Source organism: Pungitius pungitius, unplaced genomic scaffold (assembly GCF_949316345.1).
Source record: "Pungitius pungitius unplaced genomic scaffold, fPunPun2.1 scaffold_48, whole genome shotgun sequence".
Taxonomy (NCBI): Eukaryota; Metazoa; Chordata; class Actinopteri; order Perciformes; family Gasterosteidae; genus Pungitius; species Pungitius pungitius.
In genome coordinates, this window is record NW_026909802.1 from 94,281 (window position 1) to 118,302 (window position 24,022).

The 24,022-nt window shown below is 40.8% G+C and overlaps 3 non-coding genes and 1 pseudogene across 3 annotated transcripts; all 4 read right to left on the reverse strand.

The window, feature by feature from the left end:
- Positions 1-3,102: 3,102 nt before the first annotated feature.
- LOC119208007 (U5 spliceosomal RNA) lies at positions 3,103-3,219 on the reverse strand. The gene has a single exon (XR_005118981.2). It is a non-coding gene; the product is annotated as a U5 spliceosomal RNA (small nuclear RNA).
- Positions 3,220-3,684: 465 nt separating this feature from the next.
- On the reverse strand, positions 3,685-3,803 carry LOC134109772 (5S ribosomal RNA; annotated as a pseudogene).
- Positions 3,804-4,198: 395 nt separating this feature from the next.
- On the reverse strand, positions 4,199-4,317 carry LOC134109773 (5S ribosomal RNA). The gene has a single exon (XR_009943171.1). It is a non-coding gene; the product is annotated as a 5S ribosomal RNA (ribosomal RNA).
- Positions 4,318-4,656: 339 nt separating this feature from the next.
- On the reverse strand, positions 4,657-4,775 carry LOC134109781 (5S ribosomal RNA). The gene has a single exon (XR_009943177.1). It is a non-coding gene; the product is annotated as a 5S ribosomal RNA (ribosomal RNA).
- Positions 4,776-24,022: the final 19,247 nt, after the last annotated feature.

The window sequence follows — 24,022 nt, forward strand, 5'->3', positions numbered from 1 at the left end:
GAGCTGTGCCTTGAGGGAGTCGCAAGCCTGCTGGTTTAAAGTGCCGCACGAGTTCCCCCTAGCGTATTCAAGTTCGAGAAGTTGCTGGAGCCGAAAACCCTCCCTCTTTGCCCACCTCGCCTTCTTTTTGCTATATTGCACACAAAACAACCTTATTCGCTCCTTGGCAACCTCCCACCACTCAATGGCTCCCGGACACATTGGCCGTAATCCCAACAGACCTCCGAAAAACAGACGAAAATCTTTAATGAATAAATCTTCCTCTAAGATGTTGATGTTAAGGCGCCAGTAACCGGTCCCAAACACTGGTGCACATGAAACCATGTCAAGCAGTACTCCATCATGGTCCGAGAAACACACCGGGAGCAATCTGCCTGCCAATAAGCTCAAAGACCTTGAGAGGAAAATGTAGTCCAAGCGTTTAGCTATGCCCCTTGAGTTCCGCCATGTAGGGCTTAGCACCTGTGGTTTAACCCACCGTAACCCGTCTACTAGGCCGTGCTTGGACATTAAATTGGTGATAAAAATGTCACTAGTATCTCCCCCTATACCTAGCTCAACATTTAAGTCACCCCCTATAATAACCTGCCTAGTAGTGGCAAGATGTGGTTCCATTTGGCCAATCATGTCCTTCCTCTCGGTTGCTGATTGTGGCCCATATACTACAATAACCCTGAATTTGGCTGTTCCCCATGTCACGTCTGTACCCATTATCCTCCCTTGGACAATAACAAAGGATGTCTCTACCAGAATTTCTTTAGTTCCAAATAAAATGCCCACCCCTGTGGAGTGGACCCCCCCTACACTCCAAACTGAGTCCCCTTTGGTCCACTCCTTTGAAAACATTTTGACGTCCCCCATATCCCGTAAATGAACCTCCTGCAAAAGACAAATATCAGCTTGGAGTGTGGCCACAAAATCGAAAACGACCCTCCTTTTCACTTTGTCCCTCATTCCCCTTGTATTTAATGACAGTACCTTAAGAGAACCCATTTCAGGCAAAGTTTGTTCCCCCTACTGGGTGTACGGGGTGTCTTTGTCCATCTGTTCAGCCCAGGAAAGAGGAACCGTGTTTGCCGAGTTTGCCGGTCGACTAGGTCCATCATATACGTCCTCCCCATATGGGGATGACAACATGAGCAAGCCTTGGGGGAGTTCAAAATCCATCCCCAGCCCTTCGGCCATCAAGGCAGCTCCTTCCCCTGTGCACTGTCCCTCCAACTCTTCTGCAGCATTCCCATTTGGGTCCTGTTGTATGTCCTCTCTGGCTCCACTGTCGTCAGTGGCATTCCCTAGCTTCACGGCTTCCTCTCTCCTACTGCCGTCAATCCCCTCCTTTTCATCCACGACATCCGTCTTCTCCCTCTTTGTTTTTTTACTGCATGCCTCCTCTGCACACTCTTCATACTCACACGTCAGTGTTCCAAAAACCTGTGAGACCTTTCGTGCCCCTGGCTTCATCGTGGGGAAGGATGCACCAAGCGTAAGCTCCGGAAACTCCTCCATCTCGCTATGGTCTGCTGCTTGGGCTGCCTCGTCCACTAATGCTGCTCCTTCGTCCTGCAATGCGGCTCCCACTCCTCCCTCTAAGGTATCTGCTCCAGGCCCCATCGGTGCTGGCCCCTCCTTGGTAGGCCGCGATGTCTCGGATTCTGTTTCCTGCACTGTGGTTCTGTTAAGGACTCCCGTTTGTTTTGCAACCTCGGAAAAAGTCCTCCTGCGGCTAGGGCAGCTCCTATAGAGGTGGTCCGCCCCTCCGCATCCGTGGCAAGTTTTCGGTGCCACACATTCCTTGGCCACGTGTCCTGTTTGCCCACAAAACCGGCAGCTTTCCCCCGTGCAGCCTGCTTCTGAGTGGCCAGACCGTCTGCATTTACGACAGAAGGCTGGCTGGCGGTTATAGAACAAATACCCGCGGTCGCCCCCAAGACTAAAAAAGGCAGGGGGGTGTTGGAGGCCATCCGGCCCTGTCGGATCTGGATTCAGCAGAACCTGGAACAGCCGACGTCCGGTCCAAAAACCAAGTGGGTCTTTTATATGGCGGGCTGATGTTGCCACGTCCCCATACTGGCACAGAAAGGAAACTAAAGCTTCATCAGTGACAAAGGGGTTGTACATATGGACTGACACTGTTCTGAAGTTCGGTCTGTCAAGGTTCAGGACTTCGTAGTAGGCAACAGGGCTCACCTTCGCCTCCTTTCTGCAGATTTCCGATACTCTTCTGTAGATGTCCTCGGTCCTGAAGGTAACGTCAAAAGCTTTTTCCTGCTGGTTCCACTGAATGCACAGAACATCCTGTATCACCAGATTAAGCTGGCCCATGATGACTTGTTTTCCAAAAAAAACTCTCGACAGGACCTGATCTTCTTCTTTGGTAGCTCGAAATCTCAGAGTATACCTCAGCCCGACCTTTGGGATCGGCTGCTCGTTGGGTGATGTGGCCATTCCTCCGTCGTCACGCGCTTCCCTTGCGTTGTCAAAAATGGATTACCATGGTGATCTTAGCCAAAAGGCCGAGAAGCGATGACACATGAATGTTTGCCTCCAGACCCAACGGACTAGCGCATCTCTCAAATGTCGGGGTGCGGCTCATACAAATGGGCGTGGCAGTCGCCTGTTACTTAACATCCCACTCCCCACGCAGCCTGTATTCTTAAAAATCTTTGATTTCCTTCCAATCAAAAGTGTAAGCTCTTGATGAACTCTTGTTGATTCCTTCCTATCAAAAGTGTAAGCTCTTGATGAACTCTTGTTGATTCCTTCCAATCAAAAGTGTAAGCTCTTGATGAACTCTTGTTGATTCCTTCCAATCAAAAGTGTAAGCTTTTGATGAACTCTTGTTGAATTCACTTATAATTCAGAGAGTGATTTCACTTCTAGGCACCTCTGTCTAAAAATGGAACCAACCCCAAACAGCCCTCAAAAATCATTCGTTTTTTTGCAATCAAAAGTGTAAGCTCCTGCCTAAATCTTGATTTCACTCTAAATTCAGACAGTAATTTGAGACTTGATCCAAAGCTCAACCAGAGACTCCAGGAATAAGTTTACTCAAATGACAGGCTCTTCCATCCTACTAATTTCTTTTTCTTACAAGTACATGAGGCTCAGCCAAATAGCAGAGCCTGGCAAAAAATAAGGTCAACTCATTGTTGTTCCTCTCCACGGAAGTCTTTAGTAAAAGGCGAAAGACTTATGCGTATTGAAGAGAAACCAAAGTCAGTAGCACAATCAGGTGAAAGGCATCCCTATATCCCCTATCCAGGTACTAACCAGGCCCTGCTCTGCTTAGCTTCCGAGATCAGACGAGATCAGGCAGAACCAGAGAGGTATGGCCGTAAGCTGCTTTTCATCTTTTTCCTAATCCTTTAAAACGTGTCAAAGATAATCAGAAGTTTCTTTTTCTAAAATTGAAGCAGTTCTTAGCATTGGCAAGAGAGGTTCCTAAAGCCTGAAGGTAACTTTACTTTTCTTCACTGGCAATTCTAACATGTTGGGTTAGCACCTGTATTTCAACGGCTAAATTACAAACAATAGTATGCCAATCGTAAATGTTGATCAACACTAATTTAGCAATCATGAAACGGAATCATTTTGGATAATATTGTCTAATTTCCTTTCATATCCAACGTTAAAACAGGTGTACAATCTGCGGCGCTCGGCGGCTTTCGGAGAGAGAAGTGAAAAAGCTTACGGCACCTGGGATTCCCAGGCGGTCTTCCATCCAGGTACTAACCAGGGGCTTCTCTGCTTAGCTTCCGAGATCAGACGAGATCGGGCGGAACCAGAGAGGTATGGCCGTAAGCTGCTTTTCATCTTTTTCCTAATCCTTTAAAACGTGTCAAAGATAATCAGAAGTTTCTTTCTCTAAAATTGAAGCAGTTCTTAGCATTGGCAAGAGAGGTTCCTAAAGCCTGAAGGTAACTTTACTTTTCTTCACTGGCAATTCTAACATGTTGGGTTAGCACCTGTATTTCAACGGCTAAATTACAAACAATAGTATGCCAATCGTAAATGTTGATCAACACTAATTTAGCAATCATGAAACGGAATCATTTTGGATAATATTGTCTAATTTCCTTTCATATCCAACGTTAAAACAACACTAAACATGCATCTCTTCAACAATGTGATATTCTTTTTGTAATTTGTAGGTGTACAATCTGCGGCGCTCGGCGGCTTTCGGAGAGAGAAGTGAAAAAGCTTACGGCACCTGGGATTCCCAGGCGGTCTTCCATCCAGGTACTAACCAGGCCCTGCTCTGCTTAGCTTCCGAGATCAGACGAGATCGGGCGGAACCAGAGAGGTATGGCCGTAAGCTGCTTTTTATCTTTTTCCTAATCCTTTATAATGCGTCAATGAATTATGACACGCCTGCCGTTGGCATCTTTGTGTGGGTTAAATAAGGGTATGCAAAGAAGGCTGTGACATCCCATGCCGAAAATTGGATGGACTAGAGAAGACCCGCCCAGGGGTCCCAGCCAATCGGTGAATGGCCATTGCAGTCCCCGCCACCTCAAATGGCCTGACGATGGTATGGACGTAAGCCACCTTTCATCTTCTTCCTATTGCATCTCTTCTACAATGTGACATTTTTTTTACAATTGTGTAGGTGTACAATCTACGGCGCTGGGCGGCTTTCAGAGAGAGAAGTGAAAAAGCTTACGGCACCTGGGATTCCCAGGCGGTCTTCCATCCAGGTACTAACCAGGCCCTGCTCTGCTTAGCTTCCGAGATCAGACGAGATCGGGCGGAACCAGAGAGGTATGGCCGTAAGCTGCTTTTCATCTTTTTCCTAATCCTTTAAAACGTGTCAAAGATAATCAGAAGTTTCTTTTTCTAAAATTGAAGCAGTTCTTAGCATTGGCAAGAGAGGTTCCTAAAGCCTGAAGGTAACTTTACTTTTCTTCACTGGCAATTCTAACATGTTGGGTTAGCACCTGTATTTCAACGGCTAAATTACAAACAATAGTATGCCAATCGTAAATGTTGATCAACACTAATTTAGCAATCATGAAACGGAATCATTAGTTGGAATGCTTCAAGCATTCCAAGTATTGTTCTTCTAATCTTTATTCCGCCTTATTCATCTTCTTCATATTATTATTCTTCTATTTCTTCCGCCGCACCTTTCAACTCCTTCACACTTTCAGCTATTAAGACCATTCAAATATTAAAATGTTCAGCTCATTCAGGGGAGGGGTGCTATGACTTTTCAGCTTTTTAGCTCTTATAATTGAATTAATATAAATTAATATCTTCAACCTTTTTAACATGGTTTCCTAATGGATTAAATTTTCAAATCCTTTCAAAACTTCTTCAACTTTCAACTTTTTCAGCTTTTCCAATCTTTCAGCTAGAGACACCATTTAAACTTTAAAATGTTGACACAAGTCTTAACAATTTTATAAAAAAAACAGCTTGTTGATATCTATTATAGTTTTTTCATAAACACTAATTATGTTTCATTAGTTTTGGGGTTTCTTTCGAATTTAGAGTGGAGTTTTCCGGATTGTCCCGCGATTTAGAGTGAGCGCCGTGTGAGGATTCAGTAAAAAAAAAAGAGGCACTTTTATCTTTACGGCCACAATATTCACTTTTCAGCCTTCATTTAAAAAGAAAACATTAGCCGTGCTTGTGCTGGTTGGACTCGTATAAGTTTGGAATGTCAGAGTTATTTACTTTTTGCGTGAGGAGCCTGATTGTGAGACAAAGTCTGCCCCGAGCCCCATACGCTTCCATACAAATCTGCCGACATTTAAAAAAAAAAAAACACAGCCGGTACACTTTTTGTAAACGGCTGTTTGAGCAGTTTTAAAACACATAGAGACATACAAACTACACTCAAACGTTCGGTAGAGTCTTGTGTCTCTCAAAATGTCATTATTTTTTGGCTACTCCAAATAGTTTTGCTCCAGGAAGCATTTGTTTGAGGTGTGGATTTTGTCTAAATCTCTTCACTCTCTTCGCCGTGAGCTAATTAGCGATCAGCTGTTGATCTATGGCCATAAAGACGTAGCTCAGGGACGTGCAGGTTTAACCGTGGTTAGATAACGGTACGTGTGGACGTGCGTGTCGTGAGTTGGGACGGAGACCCGGGATGAGCAGACCGTAAGTAATGTGGAGGCTGGACGGTAAGATATTTGAGACATGTGAGAGCCATAAGTACTAGAGTGCTAGCTAGCTAAACTGCTAACGAGGCTACTCCCCGCTGGAGACTTAAACCGTGGTTGTGACGTTGTTCCTTCGGTGTTGTCATTAAGCTGCAGGCACGTGAGTTTATTTTTTTACGCGAGTGATACTATTAATAACCTTTTCGCGGACCGCAAGAAGGTCCGTAGGTTAATAAGCACGTCAAAAGTTACGGGGAGTGGCGTGACGTTGTTCCTTCGGTGATTGAACTGCAGATACGTGAGTTTGTTTTCTTACGCGAATGACAGGAGATCGTTTGGTCTTTATTTTACGCAACAAAGCGTCAACTTAATATACTATTAATAACCTTCATCGGACCGCAAGAAGGTCCGTCAGTTAATAAGCACGTCAAAAGTTACGGTGGACCAGCCGGGGTTAGGGGGGAGGAGGGGGTCCGCTGGTGGGCGAAACTGCGCACTGAGGAGTGAACAATTGTAATCGAGATGGGGGCTGTAGTATTTGTGTGTGTGTCCACTAACATTTAATTGTCCAAGTGAAACACGTAGTACTTGTATTAGTCATTGGCGCTGTATGCGTCCATGTTTATTTCACAAAACCGCGCATCTTTATGACATCATCAAGACATGACGGTTAACTTATCCGGAAGTATCCAGGAGCGTTTTTGATGGCACCGCCACGAAGCTTTCAGTAATTTCTACACTATTTGCAAACTTTTGAGGCACTCACCAACCATGCAAAATGTTTTTATATTTTATTTTGACTTGTTGCCAGGATCTTCTCCTGTCTGGTTTATTCTGTGCACATGGGCAGGTGCCACTGTGTATGGTAGGTTGTGTCATCAGTGTATTAATGGGTGAGAGATGTCATCTAGTATTAAAGCGCTTTGAGTTGTCAGAAGACTAGCAAAGCGGTGTACAAGTTCATTAAGTTTGAATGAAAAAGATTCAGCAATGTTTAGAAGTAATTTAAGCTTTTATTAGTTCTGTATTTTGTCAAATTCATAGAAGCTTCCCCCATTTCTGTTTTTTCCAATTCTTTCAAGTTCGTTTCAGCTTTTCTCATTTCTGTATTTTCAGCAATTTTTAAATGTATTTCAGCCTTTTTTATTTCAGCAATGTTTAGAATAATTTCAGCTTGTTGCATTTTAAGCAACTTTTTGAAATTAATTTCAGCTTTTATTATTTCTGTGATTTCAAATTCATAGAAGCTTCTCCCATTTCTGTTTTTTTGATATTCTTTCAAGTTCATTTCAGCTTTTGTCATTTATGTATTTCAGCTTTTTCTATTCTTTCAGCAATGTTTAGAATAATTTCAGCTTGTTGCATTTTAAACAACTTTTTGAAATTTATTTCAGCTTTTATTTCTGTGATTTCAAATTCATAGAAGCTTCTCCCATTTCAGTTTTTTTGCAATTGTTTCAAGTTCATTTCAGCTTTACTCATTTCTGTATTTTCAGCCATTTTAAAATGTATTTCAGCTTTTTCTATTCTTTCAGCAATATTTAGAATAATTTCAGCTTGTTTCATTTCTGTACTTTAAGCAACTTTTTGAAATTAATTTCAGCTTTTTGCATTCCAACGCATTTTCAGCAGGAAATGCATTTTCTAGTTATTCTTCTATTTCTTCCGCCGCACCTTTCAACTCCTTCACACTTTCAGCTATTAAGACCATTCAAATATTAAAATGTTCAGCTCATTCAGGGGAGGGGTGCTATGACTTTTCAGCTTTTTAGCTCTTATAATTGAATTAATATAAATTAATATCTTCAACCTTTTTAACATGGTTTCCTAATGGATTCAATTTTCAAATCCTTTCAAAACTTCTTCAACTTTCAACTTTTTCAGCTTTTCCAATCTTTCAGCTAGAGACACCATTTAAACTTTAAAATGTTGACACAAGTCTTAACAATTTCCTAAAAAAAACAGCTTGTTGATATCTATTATAGTTTTTTCATAACCACTCATTATGTTTCACTAGTTTTGGGGTCCTTTTCGAATTTAGAGTGAGCGCTAGAGTGCGGGCAAAGTCGGAAGACAAGAGAGGGTCCATGTTTTGTAAACTGTTGGTAGAGCAGTTTTAAAAGACATAAAGACATAAAAACTACACTCAAACGTTCGGTAGAGTCTTGTGTCGCTCAAAATGTAATTATTTTTTGGCTACTCCAAATAGTTTTGCTCCAGGAAGCATTTGTTTGAGGTGTGGGTTCTCGGTAACTGTCTGTGAGCTAAGTGCACCTTGCTCCGTTGCCGCGCCAACGAGCTGGGGCTCTTTCTGTGACTCACAGCTGATCCTCATTAGCTGATTAGTGCAGCCTGACATGACCTCCTTCTCTCCACCTTCTCTCATCATTTCAAACCCCCATGGAGGGAGTTCTTACTGTAATGTTTGATGAGGCCTATTAAATAATATATACTGTCTCTCAACCCCCCCACCCACTCACCCAATACCATCATTTCAAAATAAAAGCTGCAATGATTATCTGTAATTTAAACATGAAGCTTATGATACAGCTGTTTCGTTGAATACTTATTGCGCTTTCAAATAGTACTACAACCACTACTAATATTTCTAGTACTTCTAGTAGTACTTCTAGTATTTAAACTGGTATTATTACTAAAATACTTTTACTACTAGTATTTCAACCCAATGGAGGGAATTCTTACTGTAATGTTTGATGAGGCCTATTAAATAATATATACTGTCTCTCAACCCCCCACCCCGCCACCCACTCACCCAATACCATCATTTCAAAATAAAAAGCTGCAGTGATTATGTTATTTAAACATAAAGCTTAGGATTCAGCTGTTTCGTTGAATACTTATTGCGCTTTCAAATAGTACTACAACCACTACTAGAATGTCTAGTACTTCTAGTAGTACTTCTAGTATTTCAACTGGTATTATTACTAAAATACTTTTACTACTAGTATTTCAACCCAATGGAGGGAATTCTTACTGTAATGTTTGATGAGGCCTATTAAATAATATATACTGTCTCTCAACCCCTGCACCTACTCACCCACTCCCCCAATACCATCATTTCAAAATAAAAGCTGCAATGATTATCTAATTTAGCCATGAAGCTTAGGATGAAGCTGTTTTGTTAAATACGTATTGCTCTTTCAAATAGTACTACAACCACTACTAGAATGTCTAGTACTTCTAGTATTTCAACTGGTATTATTACTAAAATACTTTTACTACTAGTATTTCAACCCAATGGAGGGAATTCTTACTGTAATGTTTGATGAGGCCTATTAAATAATATATACTGTCTCTCAACCCCTGCACCTACTCACCCACTCCCCCAATACCATCATTTCAAAATAAAAGCTGCAATGATTATCTAATTTAGCCATGAAGCTTAGGATGAAGCTGTTTTGTTAAATACGTATTGCTCTTTCAAATAGTACTACAACCACTACTAATATTTCTAGTACTTCTAGTATTTCAACTGGTAGTATTACTAAAATGACTTTTACTTCTACTAATATTACTAGTACTACTAGTATTTCAACCCCCATGGAGGGAATTCTTACTGTAATGTTTGAGGCCCATCAATTAATAACTTTAGTTTTATTAGCTTAGGGCGACTGTGGGTGAGTGGGGAGCGCGGGCGGCCGTCCTCCAATCAGAGGGTTGGCGGTCTGATCCCAGGCCCGGCTAACCTGCATGTCAATGTGTCCTTGGGCAAGACACTTGATCCCAGCATTGTTCCTCTAGCTGTGACGACGAGTGTGTGTGAATGTTAGTTACTGGTTGGGCAGGTGCCACTGTGTATGGTAGGTCCTGTCATTGGTGTGTGAATGGATGAATGATGTTATGTAGTGTTAAGGTGCTTTGAGTGGTCAGAAGACTAGAAGAGCGCTGTACAAATCTATTTTACCAAGTCCATTTGCTTTGAATAACAAACATTCTGTCTCCCAAACCCCCCCCCACCCAATTCCATTATTTCAAAATAAAAGCCTCAATGATTATCTGTGCCTCAACAATAGGTACACCACAATTGCTTTCAAATACTAGTGAAACTAGTACTTACTTCTTCTACTGCTAGTACCACTAGTACCACAAGTACCACAATTACAACTATAACATTCTTCTTTTTTGCGTATTTAGTTGTTCAGCGGGTGATAGCAGGTTAATAGTGTTGATGGTGATATTAACAAAACATGTCACGGATTATGTACTAAAAAAAACATTAGTGAATTCATATAATGCATTAGGAAAACATTACCTAATCAAGACCATATCTTTTTGTCAATTTATCAGCTTGTTTTACAGTATCTTGGTGATGATACAAATGATCTTAAAGGACATCTATGGATTTAATAAAATGAATTAAGATAGCTGATGAATTAAGCTATGAGGTTTGTGTGGCACAGTTTTCTATCGATACCCGGATTTATGACTTTCCGAATGTTCCTGAATGCATCTATCAAATTCCACGTCACATTCAACGGATCTCCGTCAATTTCCTCTGAAGTCTTGACCGGTAAGTACCACTAAGCCCCGGGCTCATAGTTTGGATGGTGTAATGACAGTTATATAGTTGTGAAACGGCGTTGCGGTCCGTTTGTAACCCGTGCACTATTTGTACGCTAATAAAAGCGTGAAATATTCCCTCCGTATGACAACGCCAACTCGTGGCTAACACTTGCCTAGCCGCTACGTTAGCCACACATTAGTATGACGAAGACAAAAAATATGTAACGTTAACAGGATTAAGCTATGTGTTGAACTGGCATCAACTGGTTAGTTGGGTTACTTATTTATCTAACTATCATTTCAGTTAATATGGCTAGTCTCCGTTAGCCTCTATGTTTACGTAGTTTAACGTTTAAAAGTCACGGGTTCGTTTGTGTGCCATAAGGGAAATATTTCTATTTGTGTCATAGTTTATTACGAGGAAGGAGGCGATTTTAATTCATTTGCAACATTGAGGAAAAAGGTGCGATAGGCTTTACATTATTGAAGATAAAGTACTGCTCAAAACCTTATTGCTTATGCTATGATGCAGATACCAGCGAAATTATAAATAGTAAGTAAATAGCTTCAGCACTAAATGGTTGTGTATCGCATTTCAGTAGCCTAGAGAAAATAGTCCCCGAAGGTGTATGTAAACAACATTGGGTCTCCTTGCAATATCTCGCACATTCTTATTCATTCACACCGGTTGCGAAAGCTCGCACTGGCCGAAATCATTCGTACTGTTTCCGGTCTTTTTTCTGCGATCGCCACCGAGCTAAAAATTGAAATATTACCTAACGGTCGCGCAAAATCTAACGGTAATCTGTTACTTTGAGTGCGCAGTGATATGGAACGCTGGTCCATGTGAACAAGAACTGTACAGAGCTCAATAATGTACACCCCATGACTCACTCTCAACCAATTAGAACGCTGAATCTATTCTACCCGTTTTATAATATAATAATTCAAGTAAAGTTAATTGGAGATTGGTTAAAATAGCAATGATTTTATCAGTTTGAGTTGACTAGTTTGCCAGGCATTAGTTATGAGTTAGCTGGTTAGCGTTACTTTGCTCGCTGCCAAACTAGTCAGCCAACTGATGAAATTGCCACGTCCGCTCTAACCGTAATGCTACTTTTACCATTACGTAGAAGTTAGCATGTGGTAACCACGGGACTGTTTCACTCTTCTATTAACAAATCCGATGTCAATTCCATTTAAAGTAGTTTGTTGCTTTTGAGAAACATAATTAACTAACGTTAGTTTATCACGTCAACTCAATAAATTGACATTACATATTACCAAGCTGGGACATGTAAAATGCAAATCTATGTAAAACGTCAACTTTATTGGCTGTGGTAGACTGCTGGAGACCAGTTCAAGCTAATGCTTGACTTTATAAGAACAAGTTAATTTAGTTGATGCGTTTTTCCGCCATATGTTTATTTACCAGCTGTATGTATGTAGTCTATTTCTTTTAAGGTCATAAAAACGTTGTCCACAACAACATTACCTTAATATATGACTGAGATTGAATTACACTTCATTCCTCATTATGTCGGTAATATGGAACAGCAGTTATCTACTTCTCTATGTATGTAATATATCATTTTCTAAGGTGTTTTGTTTAAAGGCTGAAAGATAGAACCTTCTTAATGTCAGTTTGTCATATTGTTTCCTCTCTTAGACAACAGAGCATCCTCCTTATCTGCATTGTGTGTGGTAAGTTAAAAATAATGCAACAGAAATATCTAATAGACTACATAACTATACTGCAAATGACGTAGATATTTTCAATTTATTCAACATTTGCATCGTATTTTATGGATGGCTGCCACATCATTTTTGAAGTTGTTGGTATATTTTTGTTTCTTTATAATTTGAATAGTTCATTTTTGTTTGAAATGGGATGGGTTTTTAATCGTCCAGATATATTGCAAGATAATTTCCTCAAATGTCTTTATTTTTTTAAGGAATAAAGTGATTAATAAATATAAATATTGAGAAGGTGGAATTAGAGTTTTACATTTCTTTCTTTAATTTCATACTTTGCAGCTACCAAACTAATTGCCCCGGCTCTGACTGTATGTACCATACTATAGAGCCATTTCAGTCCCTAAGAGGCATTAACACATATGGAAAGAATATATAATGTTGTCTTGTTGACGTCAGTCAGTATTGCCACAAAACCGCGACACTGCAATATATATTTTAACTTTGGTGAAAACTGCGACTTTTCAATGAGACAGAAATGATCAATAAAGAAATGCATTGTTTCACTTGAAAGTACTTGCATGTTAAATAAACTGAACTAAAAATATCTACCTTTTCTCAACCTCTCTTCATCCGTCACCCTCCTCTTACTCCTCCCAACTTCTCTTTTCTATCTAGAACGGAAGACTATTGCGGCTGGTGACTCTAAAGTGTAAGCTCACACATTCATTCAGATATTACTGTAAGTAAACTGATCTTTTATTGGTTTCCAGTTTAGAATACCATCCCATCATAATAATAGTCTTGAAAACCCTCATTTAGTTCTCATTCTTTCTGCCTCCTCTTTCCTGTCTCTAACTGCAGCCTACTAGTGTTGGTGACTCCTCGGACACATTTTACAGTAAGTTTTCAGATATGACTGACAACTGAATGTACTTTCTTAAAACATTTAGTGAAGTTGTAATGAATCACAGATGGCCGAGCAGCATTGTTTGTATGAGCAGCATGTGTGTGTTGCTCAACCTCTTGGTTTTATATTCGGCGCGTACGTTAGCAGCGTAGCCCGGCTTTGTCAGCTGTGTCTTCTCCAGAGATTTGAGGGCTGTTGCTACTCTGGTGACATATTTTTAACATATATAATGTTATAATAGTAGGGGAGATCACTGTATTATGTTACAGGTTGTGCTTGGTTCACAGTCAGAGCATAACAAAATATTTTCAATCAATTCTTTTAAGCCCAAAATCATAAATTTGTCTCAGGGGTTTACAATGTGTGCACCTACAGCATCCCCTGTCACGGAAGCCCACCATCGGCTCAGGAATCATCGTTGACAGTTCTCGATGTACAACCAACAGCTTTAACTTGCTACAGTTTTGATGTCCCTTTGTCAACATTTACCAGGAGAATAGTCCATTATTGATTTAAATCAACACTCAATATAATAAGTGCCTGCCAGCATTATTTATTATTTTATATATATATATATATATATATATATATATAAAGATTGTCTAACGGATGTTTTTTTGTGTGTCTTGCAGGTGTCCTGTTGTCCAGCATCTCTCTTCTATCCCATTGGCTCTCTGTCTATCCTATACCTTGTATCCACTCTGTCTACAATATGATTACTCTAGCTTTCCTGTCAAATCTACCTCTCTGTCTTTGATTTTGGAAACTCTATCTTTGTATCCCTCTTCTATCCCACTCTATCTGTATACTGAACTGATATTTTGAAACCTGAATTTTGAAACTTGAATTTTGAAACCTGAACTCTGAAACCCAATTTTTGGTTGCCTAAGGTCATTGATACCTGTCTGTCTGAACAGAACTCTGAGAGTCTCCACTCTCACGCTCTCTGTCTCTCCTCTGAACACTCTCACCCGGGTTATTGGTACCTGATCTACCTTTTTGAATGATCTGAGAGATTCTCTTCTCTCACTCTCACCTCTTTCCATCTCCTATCAACTCATATATTTATACAACGCTATTACTCTTTTTACTAATTTGACAAAGCATTTGAAATTTACTATTAATGAGATTAACAAAATTGGCCTAAAGAAAGAATTGAAAAGTTAATTCAGAAGCTAAAAAAACACAAGCACAAATATTTTTGTTGTAATTGAACTACACTTTGATACAAAGAATTGGATAATTGGATTGTGAAAAGAAATTACACTTTATAATCTAGTCTGGTAGATTTCCTGGTATACTATTTACAAAAGTGCAAGGAATAAACATAATTTAAGACAACTGCACTCTGGTCAATATACATAGAACTATTACAAATCTATATTACAGAGAAGCGTTATTTGCTCCTGATCTCTGTTGCTGTGGACTTCTGTTGGTTTGTACTTAAGAGGTTTTCTTGGTGAACCGATATATTTTCACACTTAACACTGTTGTTAACTTGATTAGTCTACGTACAAGGAAACCTCATACTGCTACATGCATTATACCTAATTAAACATATTTTTCTTATAAACTTACATTGTGTATATCAGTGTTTTGTTGTTTAACCTGTTAATACTGAATTGGATTCATCAGGTGTGGCTGTTTCCTGCTGATCCAACGTTCTTCAGAAGCATTCATCAGCCATCTCACACTCCTATAACATCTGCTCCTGAATATAAACAATAGCTTAGTAAAGTATTAGGATCATTTCTACAAGTAAATTGAGCCATTTGAATCTGACCGCGCCTTTCAGTTTAATTAACCAGTTCCAAGTTGTGTGTTTGTGGTAAACTTCAGTTTTTACATTGAATATTTATTTTCACAGATAAATCAAGGTTTCGGTAAGCAATATCTATTGCATATTAAATACAATCGGTCACTTTAGTACATGGTACTTCATTAACATAGGCAGACATACTGAGACCCGATTGCAGTATTTAAATCTTAGAAGTGCTTTGTCCAGAGCCTCATATATTGTAATAAGGCAAACAATTGGATAATTTGGTTTTAGATTAAAACCTCAAAAGAATCCGGAATATCCTTGAGGTTGCTGTCACTGAATTTGACGTTCAAAACATTTGTGTAACACTAATATATTGATCTCTTTAAGTGTTAGGTTATTTATTCATGTTTTGAAAAGTGTAACCCCAAACAGTTTATTTTTCATTCATATTAGCATTATTAGTTTTTGTTTAATCGCAGCAAACCGGTTTAATCCATCTTCAAATCCTGGTTCGTTAAAGGTCATATTTTACTAAATTTCATTTAATATCTTGGTTTTGTACAACATTTGTGGTTTTTGAAACGACAACAATGCCAAGGAAAAGTAAGAGGTCACAAGCTCAGAGCCTGCGCTGGCAGCGGTCCAATGACACTCACTGTGCAACAACTACTGAAGGAGCAGTATGCGTTGGGCCTGAGAGCAGTGCAGAGGTAAAGATGTCTGCAGAGTGTAAACGTGTGGAACAGGAAGGTCAGCCTGACGCTTCATGTCCACCACCGCTATCTTATGCAGATGTTGTGAAAAGAGGAAAGCACAGTGATGATCCATGTGTAGCAGGACCTTCTAATGTCATGCAGGTGAACCTTCTAGGTCAAAGTAATGAGTCATGTGAACCACAGGTATCAGATGCTGGAGAAAGAGGAACAAACTGTGATGATCCATGTGTAGCAGGACCTTCTAATGCAGAGTGTGTAGACCCTGGAGATCAGCCTTCTGAACAACATGTGCGTGCATCCCACAGCCAGGCTTCCATCAGATACGGCAGATCCAGAAATCGGCAGTGCACCTGTAACTCACTGACCTTTCTTTCATTCCTTCATGAGAATGAAAACATCACAAGAGCAGACCTGGACCATGTTTTGGATAAAGGTAACACCATGTATAGAGAGACCAGGAAACAAGTCACTAATCACATCTATCTGACCACCGATGAGCTCACTGATGAAGTTCCTGCACGCAGCGCTACACACTATGTCAACATGACTCAGCTTTCAAGGTACGGCACATTAGGAGAACCTTTACCTGGAGCTGTGGATAGCTTCCTGGACCTGGAGTCAGGACTCAGCTGCTTGTTATCAGATGTGAAGTACGCTCTGCTGTTGATGAGACTCTTGTGTATCGCAGTATTCAGAACCAAGTCAGGCAGATATGGTTTCTTTGACCCACACTCCAGAACAGCCAGAGGTTTGCCCCTACCAGCCGGTTCACGCACACCAGGTACTGCTATCATGGTGACATTCTCACGTCTCAGTGACATGATTGACAGGCTCAAGAAGTCCCACAGAATGATGGAAACACAGTCCTCATGTACCTATGAGTTGAAGCCTGTGGAGTTCTACAACATGAACACAGTCAACCTGAACAATGGTCTCCCAAACACAGACTGCAGACCTACAGCTGTCCCTGTGGATGAATCAAACTCACCTCCTCATAAGAGAAACACAGCCACTGATCAGACAAGTTCACCTGAAATGACTCCTCACACTCCAGCTGTAAAACAACCAGAGGTCTTCATCACAGCACATGATGCTCCTCACAATGAATCAGAATCACCTGCTCAAGTGATAAACCCTGTTCTCAGTGATCTCTCTGACAACATATTGACCGCAGAGTCCAGTGACATCATCTTTACATCATCGGCGAGACCACAAGAGGTCATATTCCCTGATGCCCCGAATGAACCACAACTGTCAAGTCAAGCCACTTTGCTTCCATCACATGACGCTTTGCTCAATGAACCAAATATTTCTTCTTCAGTAGAAATGACTGTTGCCAGTGATTTATCTGATATTCTATTAGAGGGAATCTCATGTAAACTGACAAAGTGTAATAAAAACAAAAGGAGAAAAATGAAGAGCAGACTAATGACCTCAGAGAAAACTCAACGAAGAAAAGAGATTAAGAAAAGAAAAGAAAGGGAACGGTATGCTTCAAATAAAGCATATAAAGCAGAAAAAATATCTCATGCAAAAAGGCAATACCAGAATAATCCGGAATTTAGACAAAAGAAAAGTAATAATACGAGAGACAACGTTGACTTCAAGCAAAAACGGAAAGAGTACATTTCAAAGAGGTACAGAGAAAATGCTGATTTTAGACAGAAAAAAAAACAAATCTTTGTCTCTCATTACAGAAATAATCCTGAATTTAGAGAGAAACAAAAACAAATCTTTGTCTCTCGTTACAGAAATAATCCTGAATTTAGAGAGAAACAAAAACAAATCTTTGTCTCTCGTTACAGAAATAATCCTGAATTTAGAGAGAAACAAAAACAAATCTTTGTCTCTCGTTACAGAAATAATCCTGAATTTAGAGAGAAACAAAAACAAATCTTGGTCTCTCGTTACAGAAATAATCTTCAATTTAGAGAGAAACAAAAACAAATCTTTGCCTCTCGTTACAGAAATAATCCTCAATTTAGAGAGAAACGAAAAGAAATCTTTGTCTCTCGTTACAGAAATAATCCAGAATTTAGAGAGAAACAAAAACAAATCTTGGTCTCTCGTTACAGAAATAATCCAGAATTTAGAGAGAAACAAAAACAAATCTTGGTCTCTCGTTACAGAAATAATCCAGAATTTAGAGAGAAACAAAAACAGCACTTTACTGGCCGCTACAGAGACAATGCTGAGTTTAGAAAGGGAAGAAAACTGTACTACACTGCTTTTTATAGAGACAGCCTTGATTTTAGACAAAAGAAGAGATCTCATATTATTCAGCGTTATGCCCATGACCAGGCATTCAGACTGAGACACAAACAACTAATGAAACAACGGATGAAAGACAGATATAAAAACAATCCTACATATCGGAGTATGCAGAACATGAAATGTGCCATGAAAGTAAAAAGGAAATACAGAGGGATAAATAAACCAACAGAAGAAAGTGACAACAGTGTAATCAAAGAGGCCATATCTGTTTTCAGATCACAAATAAAGTTCGGTCCCACTTATGTTTGCACCGTCTGTCACAAAGCATCATTTCCAAACCAAGTAAGACCCTGTAAGAGGTTAAACTATGTACGAAATTCAGACATAGTAGCATCATGCCTGACAGGAAAGTACGTCCATGTGTGTGATGATGAGTGCAGAGATGAACAACAGTGCAATGTGCCTGATGAGAGAAAGGAAGAGTGGATCTGTCACACCTGCCACAATCATCTTAAAGATGGAGTCATGCCAACACTCGCTGTAGCCAACAACTTGGAGCTCGCTGACATTCCACCTGAACTGTGTGACCTCAACATATTGGAGAGACATCTCATAGCCAAGTGCATAGCGTTTGCAAAGATCATTCCTCTTCCCAAAGGACGACAGAGAGCGATACATGGCAATGTGGTTTGTGTCCCGTCTGAGGTGCAGGAAACAGTGGAAGCGTTACCCAGACTGAGAAGTGAGTCTCAAGTGATGAGAGTAAAGCTGAAGAGACGATTGTGTTACAGAGGTCATCAGCTGTTCCAGACGGTCACTTGGTCTAAACTAGTGCAGGCGCTGCATAAACTCAAACGCATTCATCCACAATATCAGGACATCACTATCAGAGATGAGGCTGAGCTTTGTGACCCAACACTTCAAGATGAGGATGATGATGAGGATGCCTCCATGGATGAGAACGACTATGATGATGCTGATTTAAAGGAAATTGACATGTGTGAGAAAAGTGCACTGTGTGAGACTGAGCTTGGTGGAGAGCAGGATGTTGAAATATTGTCATGTGATGGTGAACAAACAGAGGAGCAAAGAGATGATGAAGAACAGGAAGGTGACATGCCTAATGGTGGTTTTGCTCTAGAATCATGTCTTCAGCCATGTGATGTTTCAGAGGAGATTTTATGTTTCAGTGAAGGAATCTACTCGGTTGCCCCTGCAGAAAGTAACAGTCCAGTTGGTTTCTTTAAAACTCCTAAACTTGAGGCGATGGCTTTTCCTGTGCAGTTCCCTACAGGTCAAAACACACTGGATGAAGGGAGACGTATGAAAGTAACACCCAGCAGTTATTTCAAAGCAAGGCTTTTCTGTATTGATGATCGTTTTGCCAGAGACACAAACTATTTGTTCTTTGCTCAGTTTGTGACTGAAATACACTTGGCCACATCCAGCATGACAATACAGTTGAGGAAAGGAAAGCCAATGACTCGAGATGGACGAAATATAACTTCTGGTATGCTGCAGAATAAACGAGAGGTAGAGAAACTGGTGAGGAACAAAGATGCAGTCAGATTCATGCAGCCACTGAGAGGAACACCAGCCTACTGGGAGAAAACCACACGAGACCTTTTTGCCATGATCAGACAGTTGGGAACTCCTACATTCTTTTGTACATTTTCTGCTGCTGAGATGCGTTGGCCTGAAGTGATTGAAGCAATAAAAAGACAGCAAGGCGAGGAGGTGAATTTTGAAGGGCTTGACTGGTCAGCAAAGTGTGATATTCTGAGAAGCAATCCAGTGACAACAATGCGCATGTTTGATAAGCGTGTTGAGGCCTTATTCAGAGATCTGCTCTTATCTCCTGCACAGCCTCTTGGCAAAGTTGTTGACTACTTTTATCGAGTTGAGTTTCAGCACAGAGGAAGCCCACACATTCACTGTCTCATATGGGTAGATGGTGCGCCTGTGTTTGAGGAGGATGATGATCAGACTGTGTCAGCTTTTGTTTCCAAATACATCACAGCTCAGCTACCTGATCCACGCAGACAACCTGAACTACACAAGAAGGTCACAGAGGTGCAAATTCACAGCAAAAAACACTCAAGGACATGTTTCAGAAGTCCCAGCTCGGGTTGCAGATTTGGTTTTCCTAAACCACCTTCCAGTAAGACAATGATATCGAGACCTGGTGAGGGCGTTGCTCCACTGCAACTGCAAATAGCAAAGTCCAAGCTCCAACCACTGAACTTGTTGCTGAATGAACCTGAAACTGCCTCACTCAGTTTGCAGCAGCTCCTCGCTAAATGCAACTTAACACTCCAAGAGTATGAAGGATGCCTCAATGTGATTAACAAATCCAGTGCGGTGATCCTGAAACGTGAGCCAAAAGACTGCTGGGTAAATGGATATAATCCACATCTACTTAAAGCCTGGGATGCCAACATTGATGTCAGTTATATTCTCAATGCATATTCGTGCATCATGTATCTCACCAGCTACATCACCAAAAAGGAATCTGGACTTTCTGAGTACCTTAAAACAGTCATTGAAAACTCCACCAGAGACCACGTCAATGAATGTGATGAAATGAGGGAAATCATGCAGGCATACTCTAAAAAGAGAGAGGTCAGTGCCCAGGAGTGTGTGACTCGAGCATGTGGAATAAACATGAAGAAGTGTTCACGTGGTGTCATATTCGTACCTACGGATGACAACGCACTGAAAATGAGTCGCCCCATGTCTTACCTGGAGAACACAACATTAGAAAGTGTAAATGTGTGGATGACATCTTTGACTGACAAATACAAAGCCAGACCAGAAACACCAGAGTTTGAGCAGATGTGTTTGGCTGATTTCGCAGCTACTTGCAGGATTGTCTATGGCCAGCAGAAAAAAGGAAAAGATGTGTTGCCCCTCCTCAATGAGATGGGATTTGTGCAAAAGCGTAAAAACGATAAGCCTGCTATCATCAGATTTTACCGCTGCTCACAGGAAAAATATCCAGAGAAGTTTTATGGCACATTACTGAAATTGTACATTCCTCACCGATCAGACATGGAACTCAAAAGACCCCATTTTCCCACATATGAGTCCTTCTATAAAAATGGTTGCGTCCAACTACCAGGTTCTGACTATGCTGAGTATGTCCAACACATTGTGAAACGAAACAAAGACAAATATGAGAAAAATAGTGAGGAGATTGAGAATGCAGTTGAAGAATTTGAACAGAACAGAGGAGTTATTGATGAATGGTGCAATCTGGCTCCCGAATCTGAAGTGGAGAGGTTGGAATGTATCGAAGAACTGGAGGCAAGAGAGCCAGATCATGAAAGTGTTCAAGAAAATGTTCCAGAATACAGTAATCAGGCTGATGCTGCAACAGAAGCTCGAGCCATCAGAGAGCCTCCTGCCTTTGACCCCGCACTGCTACGACAGATGTATCAGAACCTGAACCAGAAACAAGCATGTGTATTCTATGCAGTTAGAGACTGGTGCGTAAAGCGTGTCTGTGGCCTAAACCCTGAGCAGTTTTTCTTTTACATCAATGGTGGTGCAGGAACAGGAAAGTCACATCTGATTAAATGCATCTACTCAGAAGCATCTAAGATACTGTGCAAAGTGCCCAGCCATTCTGAGGAGGTGGACATATCAAACCCTACGGTCCTGCTGACAGCTTTCACTGGAACTGCAGCCTATAATATATCAGGATCAACACTGCACTCTCTGCTCAAGCTTCCACGAAGTCTGAAACCTCCATTTCAAGGACTTGGTAACCAACTGGATGAGGTCCGATCAGAACTTTTAAATGCTGAAATCTTCATCATTGATGAAGTTTCCATGGTGTCAAAGCCCCTGTTTGCTTATGTGGATGCAAGACTGAAACAGATCAAAGGCAGTCCCAAACCCTTTGGAGGAATGTCAGTAATAGCGGTTGGAGACTTTTATCAGCTGCCACCAGTTCGACAGTCCAAGACCCTCTGTGTGTACGAGCCCTGTGAGATTGACCTATGGCAGGAACACTTTCAGACAATCACCCTTACTGAGATTATGCGGCAGAAGGATGATGTTGCCTTTGCAGAGATGTTGAATCGGATCCGTGTGAAAGGAAAGTCAGATGAGTTGTCTAAAGCAGACAGAGCCTTGTTGTCACAGACCATCACTGAACCATCACTTTGTCCACCTGATGTCCTGCACATCTTTGCAACTAATAAACAGGTTGATTCACACAACTCAGTAACATTAGCTCTGCTCCATTCTAATATCACCAAGATCGATGCAGATGACTACAAGAAAGACCCACGCACTGGAAGAATGGCTCGACAAGCCCAACCATACAAAGGAACCAGAAATGAGTTACCAGATACACTAAACCTAGCTGAAGGTGCTCGAGTCATGCTCACCAGAAACATAGACGTGTCTCAGGGATTGGTGAATGGGTCGTTTGCTACACTAGTCAGGGTGATAACCTCAGAACAGAGTGGTGTTGCACATGTCACTATGCTCGGCCTTAAGATGGATGATCAAACTGCTGGAACGAATTACCGTAATAGAGCACCAGGCGGCCCTGATGATGTGGTGTACATAGAGAGAGCAGAGGATAATCTGAAACAGAAAGGAGTGGTACGCAGACAGTTTCCTGTTAGACTTGCCTTTGCCTGTACCATACACAAGGTTCAGGGTATGACAAGGACATCAGCTGTAGTGTCACTGAAACATATTTTTGAACCTGGCATGGCTTATGTAGCTATCAGTAGAGTGACCTCTCTCAGTGGATTGCACATGCTGGATTTGGATGAGAGTAAAATCTATGCCAACCGAGAAATCACTGGAGCACTCGAGACCATGAGACAAGTCAACTTGGACGACATGATGCCTCTTCTTTGTATGACACAGACATTGAGCAGACGAGACACTCTGACCATTGTTCACCATAACACTGAAGGTTTGCCATCTCACATCAATGACATCAGGAGCCATCATGAACTGTGTCTTGCAGATGTTTTGTGTCTCACAGAAACTCACCTTCAAGGCTCCTTTGTTGCAGAGAGTCTTCATTTAGAGGGCTACAACATGTTCAAACGCAACAGACACCTGTCTTACACAAATGTTCCACAAATAGCCAACAGAGGTGGTGGTGGAGTGGCTGTTTATGTGAAAAACCACATTCAAGTGCGTGAGAAACAGTACGTACATAATGTAACCGATCTTGAGTTTGTGGCTCTGAAGGTAGAAGCCCCAGCGAGTGCCCTGATTGCAGCTGTGTACAGACCTCCAGACTACAGTGTGAGATCATTCTTGTCCAACCTGGGGAACCTTCTGGACTCATTGGAGATCATGGACTGTCAGCCCATCATTGTCTGTGGGGATTTCAATGAGAATCTCTTCTCCAACACTGGTAAGCCAATCCTTGAGCTCTTCCAGTCCAGAGGATATGCACAAGTCATCACTAATGCAACCACCGATTAAGAACACACTGCTGGACCTCATTTTCATCTCACAACCACAACACTGTCTCCACTCTGGTGTGATGAGAACTTATTACAGTTATCACAACCCTGTCTATTGTGTCATGTCCTCTAATGGTCCATGAAGGTATCAGCTGAGTTTTAAAGAAAAAAGTAATGTCCCTGTGACTTAATTTAAACTAATATTTATATACATTGATTTAATACTATTCTCCAAAATTATTCAGAAGAGGGGCATCCTCTGTGCAGCCATTTTTATTTTCTCAGCCACAGCAGGGCCTTTATTCTTGTACAGTAAAAAATATCACTTGTCATAATCACGTTTTCTGTCCACATTCCTCCAACAGGTCTTAAAATTGTCAGGTAAGTCCAAAATCCATTGAGAATCATGGATTTAAAAAAAATTAAATAAAATGTTATTAGTCTTGGTTCATGCAACTGTCAATGTAAAGAAAACTTAATCATCTGGTCAAAATATGTGGTTGCATGTTAATTAGTTAGTAGAATGAGTAATTTTAAGTGTTCACAATATGGGAAACATTATGGGTCATATAGTTTTCCAGGTAATCATGTTGTTTTTATCTATATTTCTAACACATTTTGGCCTGTGCATTTATCAGGGTGGG